Raw genomic sequence first — 23,102 nt, 5'->3', positions numbered from 1 at the left:
CATGCAGGGCGCAGGGGCGCCGCCCCCCTAATCCATGTGTCCGACCCCTAATCTACATGCAGGGCGCCGGCCGCATGGATTCCAATGGGGTTTTTTGTTTGTTTTTTTGTTTTTTAGAAGCATATGATTAGATTTCACTCAGAGCACTGCGCCCGGAGCCCACCTAGTTGTGTGACATTAGCAAATAATATTTGCCATTGTCTTCCTGTTTCTCCTCCCGGCCAATCAGGAAGCGGGTCCTCAGACCCGATTGGCCGGCAGTCCTAAGATCCGACTGGCCGTGGGTCCCAAGTCCTGATTGGATGAGAGAGAAGCGACCGCCTGGACTCGGGAGGAGACGCAGGGGTCGAAGCTGCGACCTGGATGGGGTAAGTGCAGGGGCTGATGGGGGCCTGATGGGCGAGGGAAGCGACGATCGAGCGAGCGCACGGGAGGTGGTGGTTTTTGATTAGTTGGGTGATACTGCCACCTCCTTATGCCTATTTTAATTTTTTGTCCTTTTTTTTACTGCTAAATGGATATTTTGCATTGCAGGAACCTTAACTGCGAGCCAAGTGTTTGGCTTATGGTTGTCACGCAGGTTCAATTCTCTTACATGAGAAAGATGGACAGGCGATGCCACCTGTTAAAGTTAGCATGTTGTATTAAAATTGCCGCACCATGATTCAAAGCGCCATGGGCGCGACAACGTAATATATATATATATATATATATATATATATATATATATATATATATATCTCAGACACTTGTTTTTTTACCTGCTCCCCATGGGAAGGAAACGTAATCTTATACAAAAAAAGTCTGATGTGCACAGCCACTATATTTACTCAATTTTCCTGTGTATTCTAGATGACTTAGTTTCGGTTTGTACTAATGGTTATGCCCTGCGGTGAGCAGTGTAACAAGGTTTCAGGTCATAAAGATTTCAGTATGATATCATGTCTGCACTCCCTTACACCACTAGCCCACATCTGACTCACTCAGCAATCACCGTCTCAATTAAATCCTGTATGACTTGTGAGCGACTGTGCACATATAATGTAGCAAACAACATCATAACAAAATATAAAACTTGTGAATATAGACAGAAGAATTCTGCTAAACATTATATACAGCTAATTGGTAAAAAGTTTGCTTGGAAAACAGCATTTCTCTGTAAAAAAAAATATAAATATTCAAACTTCACCAGATTGACAAGCAATAACAACACAGTTGGACAATGCACCTATCTAACACAGAAAAAAGCACCCTTATGCACATGCATAGATCTAAATAGGCACCAAATGATGTATGTGATCATCAAGTATGTGGATCTCATAGGCAGTGGTGGCTCAGTACAGCTTTGTCTGACTTCTAATGATGGTAAACAAGACCTAAAATAACAATTGGCTTTAGCTCTGTTGGTCCTCCTCAATGAGTCTGTGCTAAAACTAACAGTTTTAGTCCTAAAATATCTACCAGTTGTATGCAGAGGTCTCCCATGGGGTTCAACCAGCTGTTGCTTCACTCTTGACTTTCACATGTCTGCCATAATTGAGGACAGATGCTGTGATAAGCAGAGGAACGGGCTATCAACTTGGGAAGAGCCCAACTCTTAGAAACCTAATTTAGTCTAGGGCAGGGGTCTGCAAACTTTCTAAACAAAGGGCCAGTTTACTGTCCTTCCGACTGTAGAAGGGCCGGATTGTGGCCAGGAGGAGTAGAAAGGGTTGCGACATCAGTGGGAAAAAAATAATGCCCCATTGTTTGTTTCAGTGAGGATAATTACTCCCCATTATTACTGTAAGTGGGAGGAATTGTGCCCCATCATTGATGTCACTGGGCCCCATTATTGGTGTCATTGAGAGGAATTGTGCCCAATCATTGATGTCATTGGGCCCCATTGTTTGTGTTATTAGGAGGAATTGTGCCCCATTGTTAGTGTCAGTGGGAGGAGTTTTTCCCCATCGTTGGTGTCATTGGGGGGAAATGTGCCGCCTTCATTGGTGTCAGTGGGAGGAATTATACCCCATTGTTGGTATCAATGGATCAAATAGTGCCCCAAAGGCCGGATAAAAGCGAGCAAAGGGCCGTATCTGGCCCCCGGGCCACAGTTTGGAGACCACTGGTCTAGGGGAAAGTAAAAGTGCTTTTACTTACATGATCTTCCACTCCCCTGGCTGGGAACACTACCACGCGCTTCAGTGGTTTACTGTCTCTAGACTTCATCATGTCCAATGCAGACCTACGATCTCTGAATTGGACTTGATGACCTTATACCACTTGAGCGTAGGGGAGAAAACACCACAGGGACAGGTCTAGCAGCCTGCAGATTTCAGTAAGTAAATCTACTTTAAACAAGTCCCCTGGACCTAACTGAGCAATTATCCCTTGCTGCGTGAGCCAAGCCCTACTGTAAGGGATAATTTTCAAGTTTCCCGGAGCTTTAAGCAATGACCTATAAGACCTAGAGGGAGTCTGAGGAAACTGTATTTCAGGGTTAAAAGTTTTATTTTTAGCACCGGTGCATATTAAAGCATTTCATTGCGTACTTTAAAGTTTGCTTGCATTCTTTTCCAATCGATCTTTTCTGATTAAAATATTCGATCTATACCTGACAGATAATTTGTTCGATATGCCATGCACATGGCAGTGGAGTTCAATTAATAGCTAAGATTTGATCATAATTTACAAGTGCATCTCTGGTTCCACTGTGTAGTTTCATGATCTGATTCAATGACATGATCATGAATCAAATCAGAATGAATGAGATCTTCATGAACAAAGTATCTCAATGCCACCGATTGATGAAAAGCAATCAATTATTTTCCACCTGGCTGATTGACTATGTTTGATCGAATGTAAATTAAATCTAAATCAGTTAGAAGAGATGGCTTTTGATTTTTTTTTAATTGAATTGCACATCAATCGAATAAAAAAAAAGAATTAAAAAGTGTCTATGGCCACAAAAACAATGTCTACATCAAATTCTTCACACAGCTTCCTAAAAAAGTATACAGCATCCTAGTAATCATTACATCTGTACATTAAACACAACCATTAGGATAAAGCAGATTGTGTAAGTGATAGGAGTAATGCTGAAGCATTTTACACTACCCAATTGTATTACTAACAGCAAGTCAGATCACTTAGGCTGGGTTCACACTACTGCGATGTGCTTTTGATGTGATTTTCAGTGTGATTATATAATGCGACTTGGGATCTGGTTAGCATATTCCATGGAGTCAAATCGCACTGAAATCACACCAAAGTAGCACAGGAAACTTTTCCAAATTCACACTGCACAGAGCCACATTGATGTGAACGGGCACAACTGAAAATAATGTGATTTCCCTTGTTGCATGATTCTGTGCGACTCAATTCTGGGTGGTGTACATGTAATCAGAAGCTGTGCACCAAATTCACAATATCTGCGTGACGATTTAATTGTAAACACCGGCAAAAAATTCAGGTAGATTTTATTTCTGACACTTTTACTATCTGTCGCAATTTTTGCGAAAAATTCAGGAAAAAAATACCCTTATATCAGTGATAAGTAAAGTGTAGGTAAAAAGGACCTGGAGTAAATTGTGCTGTACACGCAATTAGTGGGTCACAATTCTGCAACTAATCTCTTCATAGACTATTCTGCGACAGATTCATATATGCTTTACCGGCACAGACATGAATCTTTTGTGCCATTTGTCAAACTACCATAAGACAGATTTCTAATGAATATTTACAGTACTCTTTTATAGAATCTACATCAACTTTATGAAATATGTATTATATATTTATATGAAATATAATCGAATGTCTTATAAATATATATATATTATATAAAATTTAATATAACCCATTTTCAATAGCACCACAAACTTATGATACCTCCTACAATCTCATTATTAGACATTAAAACAAAAAAGTCAGTTATTAGAAGTTACACTATAGATCATCCAAAGAAAAAAGGTTTCATTGAAAAAAAAAATATAGCAATAAATGACATACAGTTTAAAGCTAGGTAAATTAACAGAAAATGAAGGAGAGGGCAAATATTTAGTAAGTGCTGCCCTACCTAAAAAGCCGGTCAAAGTCCAGTAGCACGAAGTACAGTATGTGAGTGTAATGTGCAGAATGCTTCGTTTGGTATGAGAGGCAGCTGGAATACCTGTCTGTACCTGAACGCAGAGAGGGAGGGAGCGACAGTATTAGTGGGTTGGACTAGGTATAAACAGAGTATGTTGTAATAACAGAATTGCAGACACCAAATCTGTAATCTACTTGACCGCCATTCTTAGTGTCCTTGGTTTCTTTTGATATTTAAGTACCAGGGCATAACTGTTTTCTCCTGTAGCAAGGTCCCAGGCTTCCTTTCGGTTTAACGAGAACCTCCAGAGATAGCTGACATCCTCCTGTATGTAGTGGGTTGCAAGGCATAGTGGGTGCAAAGATGGTGAAAGTCATTAGGCGCCAAACACTTCTTGAATGCAAAAGAAAGTTTATTTCTCTTAACAAACTTTTCTGGGGGAAAGAGAGTTAGGGCCAGGACACCCTTAGGTATTTGTAAGTTCAATTGGCAGACTCCGAGACTTCAATAGGAGAACAGCCATGCAGGGAAATTTTGCAAAAGCATTTGACACAGTTCCCCATAAACGTTTACTCTACAAAATAAGGTCCGTTGGCATGGACTAGGGATGAGCCGAACACCCCCCGGTTCGGTTCGCACCAGAACCTGCGAACGGACCGAAAGTTCGCACGAACCTTAGAACCCCATTGACGTCTATGGGACTCGAACGTTCGAAATCAAAAGTGCTCATTTTAAAGGCTAATTTGCATGGTATTGTCCTAAAAAGGGTTTGGGGACCCGGGTCCTACCCCAGGGGACATGTATCAATGCAAAAAAAACTTTTAAAAACGGCCGTTTTTTCGGGAGCAGTGATTTTAATGATGCTTAAAGTAAAAAAAAAAAAAGTGAAATATTCCTTTAAATATCGTACCTGAGGGGTGTCTATAGTATGCCTGTAAAGTGACGCGTGTTTCCCGTGTTTAGAACAGTCCCTGCACCAAATGTCATTTTTAAAGGAAAAAATCTCATTTAAAACTGCTTGCGGGTTTAATGTAATGTCGGGTCCTGGCAATATGGATGAAAATCAGTGAGACAAACGGCATGGGTACCCCCCAGTCCATTACCAGGCCCTTTGGGTCTTGTATGGATATTAAGGGGAACCCCGCACCCAAATTAAAATAAGGAAAGGTGTGGGGCCACCAGGCCCTATATACTCTGAACAGCAGTATACAGGCTGTAGGTTTGTTGTTAAGTAGAATCTCTTTGTAATTTTGAACGGGTACATTTTTAACGTGTTTAGCTCCAGCCAAAAAAATCTTTTTTAAGCTTTTTGGAAAACATAGGGAAGGGTTATCACCCCTGTGACATTTGTTTTGCTGTCTTTCCTCCTCTTCAGAAGATTTCACCTCACTTTTTGTCCCAATGGATTGGAAAGCATCAGTGGAAAGGAAAAATGTTTTTCCCATATTAACTCTTACAGGAGAGAATTTCCCTTCCTAGGGGTAGATTTCACTTCCTGTTGTCTCCTTCCGTTTGCAAGTAGGAGTCGTTTGTAAGTTAGTTGTTTGAAAGTAGGGTCCTGCCCTATATACTCAGCAGAAATTTGGGCCTTAGGTGTTGCTGTGGCCACAACACTGTAAGCCCTCACAGGGCTCTGCTGTGAAATATTAGATCAAGAATTGTAATTACATGCCCCTGTTGAACAGGAGCTGAAAAATTAGGCCTTAGGCACTGGTGCTGGTGCCACAACACTGCAACCCCTCACAGACACTCTAGTTGGAATGCAGGAACGAGCCCTGCTGCAAAGTATTGCATCAAAAATTGTAATTACACGCCCCTGTTAAACAAGGGCTGAAAAATTGGGCCTTAGGCACTGGTGCTGGTGCCACAACACTGCAACCCCTCACAGACACTCTAGTTGGAATGCAGGAACGAGCCCTGCTGCAAAGTATTACATCAAAAATCGTAATTACACGCCCCTGTTAAACAGGGGCTGAAAAATTGTGCCTTAGGCACTGGTGGTGGCACCCAGAACCAAAAATGTTCTTACAAGCTATCAGCGTGATGATTGAGGAGGAAGAGGATAATTACTCAGGGATAGTCACTCAGCATCAGCATAGGCAGTCTTTGAAGGGATCTGAGATTTAAAAAAAAAAATTATTCGGTTACATCAGCATCAGGTGCTTGGTAGCTGGTGGTGATCCAAGACTCATTCATTTTTATGAAGGTCAGTCGATCGACCGAGTCAGTGGACAGACGCACCCTGTGATCGGTTACCACGCCTCCAGCAGCACTGAATGTGCGTTCCGAAAGAACGCTGGATGCAGGACAGGCCAGTAGCTCAATTGCATACTGTGCAAGCTCTGGCCAGTGATCCATCCTCAAGACCCAGTAACCCAGAGGATTTTCGGTGGGAAAGGTGTCCAAGTCTGATCTTGCCCCTAGGTATTCCTGCACCATGTAAAACAGACGCTGGCGATGGTTGCTGGAACCGATCATACCTTGGGGCTGCGGACCAAAAAATTGTCTGAACGCATCGGTCAGACGGCCACCTTCTCCACCGCTCCTTCTTTGACTGACCGAAGCCTCAGCAACACGTTGTCCAGAAACAGGAGTTTGTAACCTCCCAGTCTCTGGGAACGCGTTGCACAGACCTTTCTGCAAGGCCTCCCGAAGATGTTTCATCCTCTGCTCCCTCTGCGATGGCAAGATAAGGTCCGCAACCTTACCCTTGTAACGTGGATCAAGGAGGGTTGCCAGCCAGTATTGGTCCTTCTCCTTGATACCACGAATACGAGGATCCTTACGCAGGCTTTGCAGGATCAGGGAGGCCATGCAGCGTAGGTTTGCTGAGGCATTCGGTCCGGAGTCCTCTGGGTCACTAAGGATGACATGGTCCGCAGCCACCTCCTCCCAGCCACGTACAAGTCCATGTGTTTCTTGGGACTGATCCCTTAAAGACTGCTGCTGATGCTGAGTGCCAGGCTCCACCTCCATACTGACACAATCTTCCTCCTCCTCCTCCTCTTCCTCCTCGTCCTCTTCCTGTGTGATCGGCGGGCACGCAGGAACACTGTCTGGATAAAGGGGGCCTTGAGAGCTAAGGAAGTCCTCCTCTTCCTGCCTCTGTTCTGCCTCAAGTGCCCTGTCCATTATTCCATGCAGCGTGTGCTCCAACAGGTGGACAAGGGGGACAGTGTCACTGATGCATGCACTGTCACTGCTCACCATCCTCGTGGCTTCCTCAAATGGTGACAGGACAGTGCATGCATCCCTGATCATGGCCCACTGGCGTGGGGAAAAAAAAACAAGCTCCCCTGACCCTGTCCTGGTGCCATAGTCGCACAGGTACTCATTGATGGCCCTCTGCTGCGTGTGCAGCCGCTGCAGCATGGCCAACGTTGAGTTCCACCTGGTGGGCATGTCACAGATTAGGCGGTTCTTGGGCAGGTTAAACTCCTTTTGGAGGTCCGTCAGCCTAGCACTGGCATTATATGACCGGCGGAAATGCACACAGACTTTCCTGGCCTGCCTCAGGACATCCTGTAAGCCCGGGTACCTGCCCAAGAACCGCTGCACCACCAAGTTAAGGACGTGAGCCAAACAGGGCACATGGGTCATTTGTCCCTGTCGGAGGGCAGAGAGGAGGTTGGTGCCATTGTCGCAAACCACCATTCCTGCCTTAAGTTGGCGTGGCGTCAACCACCTCTGAACCTGCCCCTGCAGAGCTGACAGAACCTCTGCCCCAGTGTGGCTCCTGTCCCCCAAGCACACCAGCTCAAGCACCGCATGGCATCTTTTGGCCTGCGTACTTGCGTAGCCCCTTGAACGACTACGGAGCACCGCTGGTTCCGAGGAAGAGGCCATGGAGGAAGAAGAAGAGGAGGGGGTGGAGGAGAGAGGTGTGTCACAATCATTAGCATTTTGGAGGCGTGGTGGCGGAACAACCTCCAACACTACTGCACCTTGTCCTGCATCCTTCCCAGCTGCCAGCAGAGTCACCCAATGCGCCGTGAAACTTAGGTAACGTCCCTGTCCATGCCTGCTGGACCATGAGTCAGCGGTAATATGCACCTTACCGCTGACCGCCCTGTCCAGCGAGGCATGGACATTGCCTTCCACATGCTGGTAGAGAGCCGGAATTGCCTTCCGTGAGAAAAAGTGGCGTTTGGGTACCTGCCACTGAGGAACCGCACATTCCACAAACTCACGGAAGGGGGCAGAGTCTACCAACTGAAAAGGCAGCAGTTGAAGTGCTAGCAATTTTGCCAAGCTAGCATTCAACCGTTGGGCATGTGGATGGCTGGGAGCAAACTTCTTTCGGCGGTGCAGCAGCTGGGGCAGGGAAATTTGCCTGGTACAATCTGACGTCGGTGTACCAAAATCAGATTGCCCACAAGTACGTGGCTGTGACACACCTAATTCTACACCTTCATTCCTCTCAGTGCAGGTCTCAGAGAGGACTGAAGGTCTAGTGGGGTTGGAAATCTCAGCTGATGAGGAGCAAGCAGAGGTCCTCTTTGTTCTTTGGTGTGGGTCTTTTAGATACGCTTGCCAACGAACTGCATGGCAGGTCAACATATGTCTGGTCAAGCATGTGGTACCCAAGCGGGAGATGTTTTGGCCACGCGAGATACGCTTGAGACATATGTTGCAAATAGCAGCGGTGCGATCTGATGCACTCGTCTCAAAAAAGGCCCACACCAAAGAACTTTTTGAATAACGCGCAGAGACTGCAGCGCCCTGCACATGTGGAGCTTTGGGGTGTGATGCAGTCAATGTGCTGCCCTTAGGCTGGCCCCTGGAGGGCATCCTGCCTCGTTGGTGATGTGCCGCCTCCTCCTCCTCCTCCTCCTCCTCCTCTCTCCTATCAGGCACCCACGTTGAGTCAGTGACCTCATCATCCCCTCCCTCCTCATCACTGGAGCAAACCTGGCAGTATGCTGCAGCAGGGGGAGCATGACTGCCAGATTGCTGTCCTTCTTGGGCATCCCCTCTGTCCATGCTCGTGTTACTGCCTTCATCGAGCTCAGTATCATCATCAGAGCCTTCCAAACGCTGGGCATCCTCCTGGAGCATGTACCCAACACTGTGGTCAAACAGTTCGAGGGACTCCTCAGGAGGACATGGTGGGGCTAGGGAAGGAGTCACTGATGACATTGAGCCAAGGGAAGAGGCCGCTGCTTTGCCAGACAAAGTACCCTGGGCATGGGTGAGAGAGGATGAGGGGGATGAGGACGGCTTGGTCATCCACTCGACCAAGTCTTCCGCATGTTGCGGCTCAACATGGCCAGCTGCCGAAAAAAAGGCCAAGCGTGTCCCATGGCCACGTGCTGATGAGGATGCACCGTCTCCACGACCAGCACTAGACACAGAGCCTGCTTGCCCTCTCTTATTGGCTTGTGACTGTCTGCCTCTCCTTCTTGGCCTTCCAGACATACTAATGGCCTGTAGCTGCACTAAGCTGGGATATATATATGTACTGATACTGCAGCTAGCAAAATCAACTGCCTGCCTGTAGTATGAGAACACCACCAACCTTCTACAGGTAGCTTTAGCTGAACACTGTGAGGTGGACGCACCCCACTAACTTGTAGGTTTAGCTGAACACTGTGAGCAGGGCGCACCCCACTAACTTGTAGGTTTAGCAGAACACTGTGAGCAGGACGCACTGCACTAACTGTAAATAGTCTAGCTGCCTGACTGTGGTACTAATAGGATCAAAAGAACACCAGCAATTTTCTTTAAAATACTGTAACAAGACAAGCCTGCCTGTCAGTAAGAAGATAACAGAAACGGATCTAGCTGAACACTGTGAGCAGGATGCACCCCACTAGCTTGTAGGTTTAGCTGAACACTGTGAGGTGGACGCACCCCACTAACTTGTAGGTTTAGCTGAACACTGTGAGCAGGACGCACCCCACTAACTTGTAGGTTTAGCAGAACACTGTGAGCAGGACGCACTGCACTAACTGTAAATAGTCTAGCTGCCTGACTGTGGTACTAATAGGATCAAAAGAACACCAGCAATTTTCTTCAGGTAGCTGTATTTACTGTAACAAGACAAGCCTGCCTGTCAGTAAGAAGATAACAGAAACGGATCTAGCTGAACACTGTGAGCAGGACGCACCCCACTAGCTTGTAGGTTTAGCTGAACAATGTGAAGTGGACGCACCCCACTAACTTGTAGGTTTAGCTGAACACTGTGAGCAGGACGCACCCCACTAACTTGTAGGTTTAGCAGAACACTGTGAGCAGGACGCACTGCACTAACTGTAAATAGTCTAGCTGCCTGACTGTGGTACTAATAGGATCAAAAGAACACCAGCAATTTTCTTCAGGTAGCTGTATTTACTGTAACAAGACAAGCCTGCCTGTCAGTAAGAAGATAACAGAAATGGATCTAGCTGAACACTGTGAGCAGGACGCACCCCACTAGCTTGTAGGTTTAGCTGAACACTGTGAGGTGGACGCACCCCACTAACTTGTAGGTTTAGCTGAACACTGTGAGCAGGACGCACCCCACTAACTTGTAGGTTTAGCAGAACACTGTGAGCAGGACGCACTGCACTAACTGTAAATAGTCTAGCTGCCTGACTGTGGTACTAATAGGATCAAAAGAACACCAGCAATTTTCTTCAGGTAGCTGTATTTACTGTAACAAGACAAGCCTGCCTGTTAGTAAGAAGATAACAGAAACGGATCTAGCTGAACACTGTGAGCAGGACGCACCCCACTAGCTTGTAGGTTTAGCTGAACAATGTGAAGTGGACGCACCCCACTAACTTGTAGGTTTAGCTGAACACTGTGAGCAGGACGCACCCCACTAACTTGTAGGTTTAGCAGAACACTGTGAGCAGGACGCACTGCACTAACTGTAAATAGTCTAGCTGCCTGACTGTGGTACTAATAGGATCAAAAGAACACCAGCAATTTTCTTCAGGTAGCTGTATTTACTGTAACAAGACAAGCCTGCCTGTCAGTAAGAAGATAACAGAAATGGATCTAGCTGAACACTGTGAGCAGGACGCACCTCACTAGCTTGTAGGTTTAGCTGAACACTGTGAGGTGGACGCACCCCACTAACTTGTAGGTTTAGCTGAACACTGTGAGCAGGACGCACCCCACTAACTTGTAGGTTTAGCAGAACACTGTGAGCAGGACGCACTGCACTAACTGTAAATAGTCTAGCTGCCTGACTGTGGTACTAATAGGATCAAAAGAACACCAGCAATTTTCTTCAGGTAGCTGTATTTACTGTAACAAGACAAGCCTGCCTGTTAGTAAGAAGATAACAGAAACGGATCTAGCTGAACACTGTGAGCAGGACGCACCCCACTAGCTTGTAGGTTTAGCTGAACACTGTGAGGTGGACGCACCCCACTAACTTGTAGGTTTAGCTGAACACTGTGAGCAGGACGCACCCCACTTACTTGTAGGTTTAGCAGAACACTGTGGGCAGGACGCACTGCACTAACTGTAAATAGTCTAGCTGCCTGACTGTGGTACTAATAGGATCAAAAGAACACCAGTAATTTTCTTTAAAATACTGTAACAAGACAAGCCTGCCTGTCAGTAAGAAGATAACAGGAACGGATCTAGCTGAACACTGTGAGCAGGACGCACTGCACTAAATGTAAATAGTCTAGCTGCCTGACTGTGGTACTAATAGGATCAAAAGAACACCAGTAATTTTCTTCAAAATACTGTAACAAGACAAGCCTGCCTGTCAGTAGGAATATAACAGGAACGGATCTAGCTGAACACTGTGAGCAGGACGCACTGCACTAAATGTAAATAGTCTAGAAGATAACAGGAACGGATCTAGCTAAACTGAATACAGTGTATATATATATATATATATATATATATATATATATGCGCATGCAACACCTGGGATGCATATATATACACAATACACTTTAAGTGCAGCTAACTGACTGACTGTCCTGCCTAATCTAGCTAACTCAAATGAAATGACACTGTCTCTCTCTCTCTCTCTAAGCACACCGGAACACACTGCACAGGGCCGCCGTGCAGGCGGCCTTATATAGTGTGGGGCGTGTACTAAATCCCCTGAGCCATAATTGGCCAAAGCCTCCTTGGCTTTGGCCAATTATGGCTCTCTGTTAAGGCGGCGCTGTGATTGGCCAAGCATGCGGGTCATAGTGCATGCTTTGCCAATCATCAGCAAGCAATGCACTGCAATGCCGCAGTGAATTATGGGCCGTGACGCGCCACACGAATTTGGCGCGAACGGCCCATATCGTTCGCAATTCGGCGAACGATCGAACAGCCGATGTTCGAGTCGAACATGGGTTCGACTCGAACACGAAGCTCATCCCTAGCATGGACCATAGGGTGAGTACATGGATTGAAAACTGGCTACAAGAGCGAGTTCAGAGGGTGGTGATAAATGGGGAATACTCGAATGGTCAGGGGTGGGTAGTGGGGTCCCCCAGGGTTCTGTGCTGGGACCAATCCTATTTATTTTGTTCATAAATGACCTGGAGGATGGGGTAAACAGTTCAAGCTCTGTATTTGCGGACGATACTAAGCTAAGCAGGGCTATAACTTCTCCGCAGGATGTGGAAACCTTGCAAAAAGATCTGAACACATGAATGGGTGGGTAACTACATGGCAAATGAGGTTTAATGTAGAAAAATGTAAAATAATGCATTTGGGTGGCAAAAATAGGAATGCAATCTACTCATGGGGGGGGGGACCTCTGGGGGAATCTAGGATGGAAAAGGACCTGGGGGTCCTAGTAGATGATAGGATCAGCAATGGCATGCGATTCCAAGCTGCTGCTAACAAAGCAAACAGAATATTGGCATGCATTAAAAAGGGGATTAACTCCAGAGATAAAATGATAATTCTCCTGCTCTGCAAGACTCTGGTCTGGCCGTACCTAGATTATGCTGTCCAGTTCTGGGCACCAATCCTCAGGAAGGATGTACTGGAAATTGAGCGAGTACAGAGAAGGGCAACAAAGCTAATAAAGGGTCTGGAGGATATTAGTTATGAGGAAAGGTTGTGAGCACTGAACTTAAGACACGCTTGAGGGGGGATATCATTTCAATTCATAAATACCGTACTGGTGACCCCACAATAGGGATAAAACTTTTTTGCAGAAGGGAGTTTAACAAGACACGTGGCCACTCATTAAAATTAGAAGAAAAGAGGTTTAACCATAAACTACGTAGAGGGTTCTTTACTGTAAGAGCGGCAAGGATGTGGAATTCCCTTCCACAGGCGGTGGTCTCAGCGGGGAGCATCGATAGTTTCAAAAAACTATTAGATAAGCACCTGAATGACCGCAACATACAGGGATATACAATGTAATACTGACACATAATCACACACATAGGTTGGACTTGATGGACTTGTATCTTTTTTTCAACCTCACCTACTATGTAGCTATGTAACTATGAAAGGCATCCAGCAAGTCACCACATCTGCACGTGCAGGAATGCTTTCTCCTATGGCAACAGTCTTCAGCAGTTCCTAACTTGAAGTTTAACAGTTCCTTTATCTTCCACTACAATCTCTCCTTGTAGTTCTTCAGCACACTGAGCTCCCGGTCTCTCACTAAACCCACTGATTCACTTGAGCTCCTTCAATCTTCACGGTGGTTTCTTCCTCAAGCATCACCCCCCGCTTCTCTGCTGGGTCCCTAGCTTGGCACTCTAAATGCCTCTCAAGCTTCACCCATGCTGGCCTGCTCGGTCCCTAACTTGACACACAAGGCTGCTCTGCAAGCGTCACCTCCGCTTAGGGTTGCCACCTTTTCTTCAAGCCAAACCCAAACACTTTAACGGTGGCATTTTTTGGGGGGGTTATACGCTATAAGATTATAAAATACCTGGGACACTTTTGGTGGCCTGAAAGAGATTAGTAATGTGGCGCATAGCTCGCCGCAGCAAACAGTGCGCATGGCTGAATTGTGAGTGTTTTGCACAGAATGCAGGGGTCAGATATGTCCTAGAGAGGGCTAATGCTAGCAGGGGGGAGGGGAGAGTTAGATATGTGCTGGGGGGCAGTGGCGGCCGGTGCTCAAAATTGTTTTTGGGGGGGGGGGGCGCAGCCTCTGTGCCCATCATATGCAGCCACTATGCCCATCATATGCAGCCTCTGTGCCCATCATATGCAGCCTCTGTGCCCATCATATGCAGCCTCTGTGCCCATATGTGCTGGGGGCGCTTGGGGGGTCAGATATGTGCTGGGGGGGCGCTTTGTGAGAGAAGAGGGCCAATGCAGGGAGAGGTAGGGGGGTAGCATATGTGCTGGAGGGGTCTTTTGGGAAGGAAGAGAGATAGTGCTAGGAGAGGTTGCCAGATTTTAAATCCAATCCACACTTCTAGCATACCTTCCCCCTGCCAAAGCACCCCCAGCACATATCATCCTAACCCCTTGATCACTCCACATATTTTCTACCTTGTCCTCGTTTCCAGCCGCTCTCTCTCCCTTCCTCCTCCATCTACAGAGCATAATAAAAACTTTCTACAGACCTGATATCAGTGCGTCCCTGCTCCCCTCCTCCTTGTGTGTGTACAGAAAGGAGGAGAGGAGCTTTGATACACTGACACAGTGCTCTGCTCTGCTGAACCAAGCTGCTGTCAGGGAGAGGGGAGAGGAGTTCCTGTGAATGATATGTCCGGGTCTGGGGCAGAAGTAAACCCAAACACATCATTCAAAAACCGGACTGTCTGGGAGAAAAAAAAAAAAAGAGTACAGGTGGCGACCCTACCTCTGCTGGCCGGGTCCCTGGTTTGATGTAACTATGTAACTATGAAAGGCATCCAGCAAGACACCACATCTGCATGTGCAGGAATGCAGTCTCCTACAGCAACAGTCTTTAACAGATCCTAACTTGAAGTTTAACAGTTACTTTATCTTCCACTACAATCTCTCCTTGTAGTTCTTCAGCACACTGAGCTCCCGGTCTCTCACTAGACCCACTGATTCACTATCACTGAATCCCTTGAGCTCCTTCAATCTTCACTGTGGTATCTTCCTGTCTATTCCTGTGCATTGTATCATCAGTTAACATGAATTTTGTGAAAACATTCCATTAATTTTGAATAAGTTGCCAACACACAGGAACAGACCAAAAAACAGATATGCAGCATTTATTCCGATGCATCGCACCACAAGGCACCGCGGTGTATTACTGAGCATTGTAGTAAGCCACAACCCATGTGAAATTCAGCTGCATTGCCAAAATGAAAACACCACAATGTGGTAATGCATGTAATGTTTGTTGATTTGCTTTGCGTTAACACTGGCCTCATGTACACTGCTGCTGGTAAACGGATGTTTAGGAGCAGTTGGGCATTTTTTTCAACTGCTCCTGAACTCTGCTCTATGTTGTTATCTTATCAGTATATGTACACAGGGTCACAGGGTTGTTTACAGTAGTTTCTAGGCGGTTGAGTTTAGAGGCTTTTTTTGGAACGCAAAAAAAAAAAAAAAAAAAAAAAAAAAAATCGGTTCAGAAGCTGAGTTTAGAGGCACTTCAAGCGCCAAATGCTTGTAAGCACGGCTAAACGCGGTAACTCGCGTTTCGTTTACATATATATATATATATATATATATTTTTTTTAAACGCTTCTAAATGCAAATGCAGCAAAACACCAGTGAACGCAGCATGTAAACGTGGCAAAACGGATGTTTTAAACGTGGGTTACTATCTGTCAAGTTAAATCGTTCAGGAGAGGTTGTAATAACGTCCCGTGTACACTGTACATACTGCAATGCTCCAAGGTGTTTCAGAAGTTCATCTTTGTTATTGGGTTTAGGTATACTGTAACGTTAGGGTATGCATTTGAATCTTTCCTTTCTACACTGATCTACACTGACACATTGATTGATTGATTGATTGAATGATTGATTATACTCATGTTGAGTACCTCTTTTGTGTTGTATCACATGGGGTCATTAACATTATACATAGGTATTGCTTATTGTATTTTGTGCATTTAGTATACATTGTTGCTTTCTCACAAGACCTCATGATTGACTCCACAGAAACCTTGCTGGATCTCAGTGATTGATTCTCTGTTCACACTAGTGCATAGCTCCCAATTGTCACTGATTTCGAGGGACTGTTCCTGATTTGGAACAAAGTCCCTCTGTCCCTCGGTCTAATCTATATAGTTGTATATAAAATGCACTACTTCTCTATCCAAAAGTGTTTCGCAATGCTAAACCTTTGATCCAATTTCTAAATTGCTGCATTTGTAAATTCAATATAAAGGAATAGTAGTAGTAAAAAAAAAAAAAAAAAAAAAAAAAAAAATGCACTTGTTTTGACCAAAGTTTTTTGGACAATTCTCCTTTAAAGGGGGGGGGGGTGGCAGGGGGTGTGTCCTATGCCTACATACTTTTGCTAATAGGTGTCCCTCATTCCCATCTTAGAAAGTTGGGAGTTATGCTAGTGCGACTTGTCACACGACTTTGGACACATAAAGTTGCATGACAAGTTACAGCCCATAGATTTCAATGGCACCCAATCTATGGGACTATGGGAAAAGTTTCCTGCACTACTTTGAGGCAACTTTCTTGTTACTGGAGTGCCAGAAAGTGTAATTCGCACTCTAAAGTCGAAGTCGCGCTCAGAGTCACACTAGTGTAAACCGAGCCTTAGTGCTCTATGCATACGATCAATATACCAAATATAAGTTTATTTTTGCAAAACTTTAAAAATGGCGCATTTTTGTACAGTATTTTTGTACTTACTGCCATGCTGTATGACAATTTCAAATAAAAAAAATCCATGCATAGGCTTAATGTACACAGGACGTTTTTACAACCTCTCCTGAACAATTTAACTTGACAGATAGTAACCCACGTTTAAAACGTCCGTTTTGCTGCGTTTACATGCCATGTTTGCTTTTAGAAGCATTTGAAAAAAAAAAATTTTTTTTTTTTTTCAAAATAGCCAAAAATTAAAAACGCCTGTAAACAAAATGTGGCTAAACGCGAGTTACTGTGTTTAGAAGCGTTTGGCGCTTGAAATGCCTCTAAACTCAGCGTCTGAACTCATTTTTTTGCTTTCCAAATAAGGCCTCTAAACTCAACTGCCTAAAAACGACATTAAACGAACCTGTGTACATGTACACATAAGATAACATTGGATGAGTTCAGGGGCAGCTGAAAAAAGCATCCAACTGCCTCTGAACGTCCGTTTACTAGCAGTAGTGTACATGAGGCCTTAAATCTTTTCATTGGTGTCCTGGCTTTATTAGATGTTTATAGTAGTCTATAACTAGAAACCTGCTCTTTTTTATTTGGTGTATACAGGTATATCTGATGTACTGTATACTTACAACAGTTGGGAGCTTCTATAAAAATGTGATTATTACAAAATGTCACCTTTGATATCAATTTTAAATGGAAATTTGTACAAAAATTCTCAGAACATTTAAAATGTCGTTAAAAAGTAGTTCAAGATTGTGTTTGCTTTTAGCACTCAATTTTGGAATGAATGGACTTTACCAAATGAAAACCACATACATGGTTAGAAATTTGTACATTTGAGAAAAATACTCCATTCTGTTCCTTCAAATTTTCCTTCAAAAACAAATGTCGATTTGCCCCACTAATAAATAGAAAAACTAATGAACAATCTTACAACTTTCTTAAACAAAAAAAATGTTGAACAAATTTCTACTAGTATATACCCAGGTTTAAGCCTGGTACACGCTACAATGAATGAAAAAAAAACCTGACAGCTCCGATCAGAGCCGCTGTACTAACTATCCGAAGATCTCCCCCACTGAGCTGCTGTGTGACGCCCCCTGCCAGAACACTCCGATCAGTGCTCTTTGGCATTGGCTGAGAATGCTGATCGGGAGTCAGCCAGATGCTGGTTTTCCAGCATTCTCGGCCGGCTTCTGTTGGACAGACCGGCATACACACTGGCCGGTATTGAACCGGCCCATGTGTCCCGATAATCAGCCCGTGTGTACGGGGCTTTAGAATAGGTCTTAGCAGTGAAGTATCCTCTGAGTTGCCGACAGATAACCATGTAGCCTTACAATTACTTTGCTATGGGCCTCCTTCATATATAACTATGTCTCTAATTAGGACATTAGTACAGAGTTATTGTAATTATTAAAAAAAAAAAAAAAAAAAAAAAAAAATCACTTATAGAATAACATGATACTCTAGACTCATTTCACAGTTTTACCAGGATAAACTGTGCTGCTTTAGTTAAAAAAAAAACACAGTTGTTTACAAAGCTCAATAGTTCACACTCAGTTTTACACAACTACTAACTGTTGGTTGGTTTTGGAAAACAGTAGTTTACTGTGTTGTTTTTTTAAAGAGAATTCTAATAGCATGCCATAATACAGCTCGACAAGCCATTGTGCACAGTAGTAAAAATGTAGGTCTGGAAATAAAAAAATATATTCACATCACGTTACGCTAGGTTCACATTTAAAATAGCATTTGCACCGTGCGATTTCCAACACCAGATGTGTGGGGATGGCATTAAGAATTGCCAAAAAGCAGCGCGCTTTGCCTGCAGGTGCGAGAATGCGTGCAACTTACACACATTCCCACACCCGCATATATGTGAACCTAGCCCTAATCATTGCCATGCTTAGTATAGGGTTCAAATGTATGTTTCTACAGCTAGTGGTTGGAATCATATCACTAGAGCCATAATCATTTAAAAATGATAGCTTATACCCACAAGTGATTTTTTTTTCCATCACTCAGAGCCTAAGGCAGGCCATACAAGGTTCAAATCTTAGCTGGTTCAGCAGGATTCAAACTGTGTATGAGCAGGCTGAAAGTACTAAGTTGAGCGATCAATCTACTTGGGTACAACCAGCATGCCGGGTTTTACCTGCGATTATTGCTAGCGGCTGCAATAATCACTGTTTTCTCTGGGTGGGGGCGGCTGCCCCCGCCCCCACCGCCAGGGGCCAGACAATGGCTTGGCAGGAGGAATTCACGCGTCAACACTGTCTTTGTTGATGGGGAGAATCAAGTGAATTTCTGTCCTGCAACCCATGGTTTGCGCTCTGTGTATGGCCAGCTTTAGTAATGTTTTTCAAAAATGAAAAAGCAAATGTTTGCATTGTTAGAAGAGAGGTTTAGTGTAGAATAAATTCAATTGTACATTTTCCATATAGAGGTCTGTGCATCAGACCAGAGGAGGGACAATTATGGAATTGAATGAAAAACGGACAGATGGAACACTTAGAATCAATCTATTGACGTATGAAAAACGGACAGCAATGCGTTTCTAAGGGCAAACGGATGTAAACAAATGTCCTCCATTTACATCAGTTTTTCATCCACTTCTGTTCAGGTCTGTTTTTTTAAATTGAACAAGTCTGCATTTTTCTTACATTTTAAAAACAGTAGTGGTTACAAACGGATGAAAAACTGATGTAAATGGAATCTGTTTTTTCTTAGCAAAAACGTGACTGAACAGATGATGCCTGAGTGAAAGGGGCTTAAATAAGACAACAGATAAGAGACAGTTGGGAGTTATGCAGCAATAGCAACTAATCAGAATGCACTTTACTGAAGCCAGATCAATATAAGGTATAGCTTGTTTGGTTTCTGCAGTAACTGTATTAGTAATTAGAACTTTATCTTTGCACTAGCCTGTTGAATAAACTGGGTAGATTAAAACACACTTTCACAACCCCACACATATGGCCAGGTTTACATTGGGGCACATTCACACAGACCATCTTTTAGCTATTACAGCCTTTGCCATTGTTAACTATTCAGTACAATCATCCAAGACTTTTGGCGGTCATGCATTTCAGTCTGTCTGTTGATCCAATTGTTTCAGTATGTCAGGTCAATCTAGGAAAAACTAAAAAAAAAAAATAGGTGTGCAAAGGCTGAAAAATTATCATTTTTGGGGGTGGTTGGACAGTGGGTGGCATAGTCTTTTTTTTTTCAAGCTTATCAATTTAGAGAAAATATTTGTGGTTTTTAATCTTTTAAATAAAACCTTTAATTGCAATCTGTATAAAAAGATCCAAGCTGAAAAATGCACGGGAGGCACCATGTATTGAAAAAAAAAAATTATAGAAAACAATGTGCGTGTGTATCTGTCTGTCTCCAAAATATCATTAATAGTAGAGTACCTGGTATGTTGTTAATCACAATATACTTTAATTGTAACCAGTGCTAACATGCTTCCAAAACAGAGTTGGAGCAGGTATCAGATGCCATTTATGTTGTAAGAGCACTAACATCATGGCAAACTGTCATGGCAGTGCTTTGGCGTAACTAATATTAAACTACTTAAAAATTCTAATATTTATTGAAATATCAATGCTATGTGTATTTATTGCCACAGTGGGCAAGACCACATTGCTATACCATCACCCATACCTATACTAATTTAAAGTAAAACTCTTCTGAAAGTTGACCCTCCATGGCAAACTGAAGGTCCACATTTTTTAAGGCCCCCTGCACCCCAAACACAAATGGATTAAAAAAAAAAAGTAAACAAACAGATCATTTAGGATAAAAAAGTTATTTACCTCTGACCCAGAGAGTGACACTTCCAGGAGGCACGTGTGATGTGACCTGACTTACAGATGCCTCTGGGATAGCCGAGTGCTCGACATCCCACAATGCATTCTTACAAAAGGCTGGTTGAAGCCCAAATTAATTTTTTTTGGTGGCTGTTTGTTTACAAATAGTTTGTTTCCCCTTCTAAAATGCAATTTATCTGGTTGTTCTGCTAATCCTGTGGTTTAAGAAAAACATGTGTTTTGCACGGCAAAGCAACTGGTTTGGTTTATTACCCCATCCCCAGAGGCAGCTTTTGTTCCACCTGGTTAGTGGTGATCCTTTTCAAAAGGACAGAAAGTGATCGGAAATCCAAACTTTAGGCTGGGTTCACACTTATTGCGAATTGGATGTGGTTTACCTGCATCCAATTTGCATGACAGGAGAGTGTGGCTGACTCTCAATGGAGCCGATTCACACATCTCCGGGGCAGCTGCGGAGCGCACTGCAAAAGGGTTCTGTACGTTTTTGGCTTTTTTTGAGGTCCGAATTCAGGTAAAATTTCGACTTGATTCTCCCCTGAAGTGTTGGACGGGGATGCACCGGACCCCCTGCTGCGATCCAATCTGCAAACAGTGCGAACCCAACCTTAATGCCGTCCATAGATGGATTGAAACTTTGCCAGTTCAGCGCGAAAAAATTTCTGCTGATCAGTGTATTCTGACAGCAGAGGAGTACCGGCTGTCAGAATACAATAACACAGTGGGCAGGATTCCTCCATCACTTTGCTTGTGTGGATTGGGGAATCCGTTCAATTTAGTTCGCTGGCTGATCGAAAGAAAAAAACTGATCCATGTTTGGACAGTCTTACATTTTTCACCAAAACTAGAGACAGAGTCAAAAAGGTGAACACATTTGTTCCCAACATTTAAGCAGTGATTACCCTCACTTTGAAGATATTCCCTCTCACCTTTCTTATGGGACACAGAAGAAAAAAAAAGCAAAAAAAACAAATAAGCATTTCAATCATTCCCAATTCTGTCCAAAAATTAAAAACGGGGGCTTTTGATACTCTTTAAGGATTCATTCACACCAGCCTGCACGCTAAAATGTATGTAGGCTGGTGTCCGTTGTGCAGTGGTGGTGGTTTATGTTGTTACAATACAATTCCTTGTTTACCTTTTTGAAAACTTTATTGAAAGGTCACAAAATGACACTTCATTCAACTTTACGCATGATAGTACTTTGTGGTGCAAGTGAGTTGTGTGAATGGGGAACATTAAAAACTTTTTTTTTTAAACTGTACATGCCCTGGCGTGGAGCCGGTGTCGATCCTGTCCAGATAAACGCATCTATTCTTAACTGAGGTGGTGTGAATGAGCTCTAAACAACACTGGTTAAAGAAGGTTGTATGCTATTTATGAAGGAATATTCTGGAACATGCTGTCCATGCCAGTGCCTGTCAAGCAGGAGTGTGGAATTTTTGCTTCCTAGCATATATTGTCCCCCTCCCCCTTCTCTGCTATTTATTTAGGACATGTAGTTACCTGGAATCTAGCAGACCCTCCTTTTTGCACATTCCATACTGTGCATTCCCTCTCACTAGCTCTCCATGTGTGTTTTACTGCAGCATCTGTACACATCAATGTTGCTATGAAAAGATCAGCCGGGTGAAGGGCGGAACCAGCAAAGTGTTGATTTCTCAGGCCCAGGTCTCACACCCACTACTGGGCGGCAGTACTGGCAAGGCTGGTCTTTCAGGAGAGTGGGTGTGGAAACTGGGGTTAGTATCACTGGAACTAGCACATGCCCAGTATATGATAACAGGAACAGACATTAATAAAGGATGACAATGCTATCCTAAATTCATACAGGCCTTTGTAAACAACTTGCCATGCTTTAAACACTCAAAGTCATACTACATTTTGCTATAAAAACCAGCATGGATGACTGCTATCCTGTATCCTAGTTTTACAGGGCTGACTCTTCATCTCTCACATAGAAAAGACAACTCACCAAAACAATTTAAAACACTTCAAAACACACAACAAACAGGACACAATTTTCAATTTTAAAATGTAAAACATTAACCAAGCAGGAACTTACCGTAAGATGCCTATAATCTTTGGTTTGCTGCAACAATGTGGCCGGTCTAGTGTAATGTTAAGGGACATCTGTCCTTGAAGGACCCCCCCTCCCCTTGTGGAGGGCTGGGACAGTTTAACAATGGGATGCCTTCATCCCTTTGATTTAACCCTCTGTGCTCTTCTTTTGGCTTACACACTAATCAGGGATTTGCATATAATAGCACAGGATATGTTACCATTGCCAAAGGCTTCAAAGAAGTAGCAAGATTGTCCAAGAAAGTGTGCAATTGAAAAATACTTGGCTGATATTGTAGATAAAAACTGTCAAAGTCAATAGGGATAGTTGGTTGGAAAATTCATTTATCGCTACACGAGTGACAATGTTTGAGCATGGATGGGGTACTCTCAGATGTCAGATCTTTAAAAAAAAATGATATGTGAAACTTTTCACCTGAATCACTCATTTTAAA

General features: G+C 43.8%; 1 protein-coding gene across 2 annotated transcripts in view; it reads right to left on the bottom strand.

Moving 5' to 3' along the window:
• INAVA (innate immunity activator) overlaps positions 1 to 22,203 on the bottom strand; it is a 65,768-nt gene extending 43,565 nt beyond the window's left edge. The window contains exon 1 of one of the 2 annotated variants that reach the window (XM_073615963.1): positions 22,093 to 22,203. The gene's annotated coding sequence lies outside the window, so the exon portion shown is untranslated. Of the gene's footprint in view, positions 1 to 4,057; positions 4,184 to 22,092 lie in introns of those variants that run through there. The other variant, XM_073615962.1, reaches the window with a different exon arrangement.
• Between the last annotated feature and the right edge of the window lie 899 nt (positions 22,204 to 23,102).

Source organism: Aquarana catesbeiana, linkage group LG02 (genome assembly GCF_042186555.1).
Source record: "Aquarana catesbeiana isolate 2022-GZ linkage group LG02, ASM4218655v1, whole genome shotgun sequence".
Lineage (NCBI taxonomy): Eukaryota > Metazoa > Chordata > Amphibia > Anura > Ranidae > Aquarana > Aquarana catesbeiana.
Note: the sequence above shows the minus strand (reverse complement) of the source record. Positions and strands in the feature narration are given on the sequence as shown.